Source organism: Pan paniscus, chromosome 13, assembly GCF_029289425.2.
Source record: "Pan paniscus chromosome 13, NHGRI_mPanPan1-v2.0_pri, whole genome shotgun sequence".
In the NCBI taxonomy this organism is placed as follows: domain Eukaryota; kingdom Metazoa; phylum Chordata; class Mammalia; order Primates; family Hominidae; genus Pan; species Pan paniscus.
Genome location: NC_073262.2, coordinates 96,120,184 through 96,123,745, shown reverse-complemented (window position 1 = coordinate 96,123,745; position 3,562 = coordinate 96,120,184).

The following is a 3,562-nucleotide window of genomic DNA, read 5'->3' as shown; positions in this document are numbered from 1 at the left end:
GATCTACCCCTTTACATTCCCACCAGCAGGAAATGCACATTCAGGTTATTTCAAATCTCCTTCAACCCTTGGTATAGTCAGTCTTCACTTTGAGACATTTTGATAAGTGCGTTGTGGTATCTCATTGGATTCTAACTTTTATTTCCCTAATGAATAATGATGCTGAGCATTTTTATGTGTCTATTTGCCATCTGTGCATCTTCTTCAATGAAAAGTCTGTTGGTTTTTTTATTACTGAGGTTAATAAGAGTTCTTATACATTCTGAATATAGTACTTAAACAAATGTGTGATTTTCAGATATTTTTCTCATAGTTTGTAGCTTGTTTCTGATTCTCTTAATGGTGCCTTTGGATGTTCTTCATTTTGATGAAGTTTAACTATTTATACCTTAATAAGTCATCCTTTTGGTATGAGATATAAGAAATCTTTGCCTAATCCAAGGATAAATATTTTAAAAATTATTTTCTTTGAAGTTTTGGAATTTGGGGTTTCTGAACTTTTAGTTATTTTTATATGGTATAATATATCAATCCAAGTTGTTCTTTTTATTCAATACTGTATGGACAATAAATTTTCCAACATTATTTGTTGAAAATTCTACATTTTTTCTACCAGATTGCCTATGAACATTGTGAAAAATATATATATAGCTTTATTTTTGACTCTAATTAGTTCCTTGATTTTGTTGCTGATATTTATACCAATACCATATTGTCTTAAATATTAGAGATTTATTTTTAAGTCTTGAAGATATAAGTCACAAGGTATAAGTGTTACAGTCTAAATAGTCCCTAGTTCAGCTAGGTCCGAATTCTTGTCCGATGACTAAGAAGAATAAGGCATGCAGCTACTGGAGAATAAATAGAGTAGGGTTCATTAAGCAAAAAGAAAGCTCTCAGCAAAGAGAAGATCCTTGAAAGCAGGTTGCCAGAAATGGGGTTGAGTTCTGGCTCTTTTATATGGCAAGAGCAAGGAAGTCTTCTGTGGGTTCTGCCTAAATGGGAGGGGTAAATTTCCCCCTTGGGGTGCCTAAGCACTGATGGGCTTAAAGGGAGGCTAAAACCACAATGCAAATGTCATGTTAATGACATTATAATGAGTTGCGTCAAGTTAAGGACATTTAGGTTGATTTATTGTGCCTGTGCCTAAGTTGGGACTGTCCCTTCTGAGGAGACATCCTTGCATAAGAGGAAATTCTTAACCACATTTCTTTCCACTAGCTATAGGGGCAGTGCAGGTGTGGTCCCACGGATATTTTTCCACTCCCAAGACCCTCTCTATCTGCTTATCCAACCTCTATCTGCCTCCTCGCTCATTCCCCTCTCCGGAGTGGTGACCCTAACTGGAATTTTTATGTGGGGTTTCATCTGCATCACCAGCTAAATTTTGATGACTTCTAGGCAAGAAGACACAACTTTTAGAAGAAAGCCTAATATGCAAGGTCCAAAAAGCAGAGCTAAGATAACCATTACCTGGCATTCTAACAAGGGTAGAAACCATGCCATTGAGGGAAGATACCCTTTAATAGTATTCTATATATCTCCAGCCAAACGGATCTTAGTACCTCTTAATCATTTAGCTCTATGAAGTAGCTGCTTAGCCCTAAGCTCATCCTCTCCTGAGGAGTTAACATAAAAGCAACAAGAAGTATTTGCTATAGCTCATATCCCTCCTTTTTCTGCTAAAAGATAATCAAGGGTTATTTTATGATCCATCACCTGATTGGCAAGTGAATTTATGAAGTTTGGAGCAACTTAAGACCTTGACCAGCATTTTCAGCATTCTGTTCAATTATACTTGATGCATTCTGGATTGTATATCCATTGTAAACTATTCCTCCTACCAAGCCACCTATGGATATAACTGCTGTTGTTACACTCAAGGCTGTAAGACCTACTTCTCCTTTCTGTCTGGTATGTTCTTGATCGGAAGGGATTATGGGAAACCTGGTATATGTGTAGGGAGCCCCCCCCAGGGGCAGCACCTAGCTCAGTGAACACATTCTTTGCACTACTGTGTGATATAGGCAATTCAAGGCCCACATTATTTATTTTTGGTCTTTACAGACGAACCATAGTCCCTGAGGTGCACAGATGATAGTGATGTTATTAAGTGAGTTTACTCATTTCTGTAAGTCCTGGCTGAGTAAACAATTTGGGACAGATTATTCGGTTCCTGAAGGATGCCAAGAAGTACCAGCCCATGCTCCTGCCTTTTACAAGGCAGAGTGACTCGTTAAGGTGCCGTCAATTGAATCTGCCCACATATATTGAATGCAGTCATTAACTGTCCAAACTTTCTTGTTCTGACAAGTTTTAATACCTCTATTCCCATTAAATATTTGTTAAACAAAAGCTTGGGGAGAATAAAGATTGGAAGTAAAGGTCCTGCTGCATGACATACGGTATTCCCTGTTGTTTGTCTCCAGGTAGAAACACAGGATATTGAGAAGCACAGAGGAAACCATTTCTTGTCAAGGTATGGAGGCCCCCTATCTTTGTACCAGACTAGTAGCCTGAATAGGTGGGTTTCCTTCCAGGACTACTGTTGCATTTTAAGAAAAGGGTTGGAAGCATTTAGGAAAGTGAGTGGTATCTCACTTATCTGGCTTATCAAACAATTTCTGGTAAATGTGCCAGAAGTGCAAAATGTACTCCCAGAGGCGAATGCCATAATAGTTAAGTTTAATTCTTTACTACATGTATGATTTGTGTTATTCTGGAGGGAGTGTTTATAAATTATTGAAGGGTGGCCCCCATCCCCAGTGGAGGACTTCTTATAGGTTATATAATGGAGGGGCTGAAATGAAAAGACCGCAGAAGCACTGGCCAACCTGGAATTTGTGGTGCCTGCCTGGAAAGTGTGGTAGACCTAATAAATAGAAATAAATAGAAAAAAGGCCAATATAAAAAGAAATTCATGGCCAGGCACTGTGGCTCAGATCTGTAATCCCAGCACTTTGGGAGGCCAAGGCAGGAGAATCACCTGAAGTCAGGAGTTCAAGACCAGCCTGGCCAACATGGTCAAACCCCGTCTCTAATCAAAATATAAAAAATTAGCCAGGTGTGTTGGTGGGCACCTGTAACCCCAGCTACTGGGGAGGCTGAGGCAGGAGAATCGCTTGAACCAGGTAGGTGGAGGTTGCAGTGAGCCAAGATCGCACCATTGCACTCCAGCCTGGGCAACAAGAGCGAGACTCAGTCTCAAAAAAAAAAAGTTCATAATATAAGCAGAGGTTAAAGATTACTTAAAATTACTTATCTAAGGAGGTTACATATGCTTGGAACAAATGCAAGTGCTTATAAGAAGAGCTAAAGAGAGAAAAATAACAGGAATAAGAGGTAAATTAGGCTAATCCCTTTGAAAGCAATGTTGTGGCTATAACTGTTGCACCCTTGTGAAAGACACTAAATTCTAGAAAAGAGAACACTATTTAGGGAAGGAGATAATCCCTGGGTGTTCCTGGTTAAGAGGTCCTTGGAAAAGTTGTTTTATAGTGAGGATTAAAATGAAAGCAAGAGCAGAAAGTATAGACAAAATTATGAGAAGAATATCGAAGAC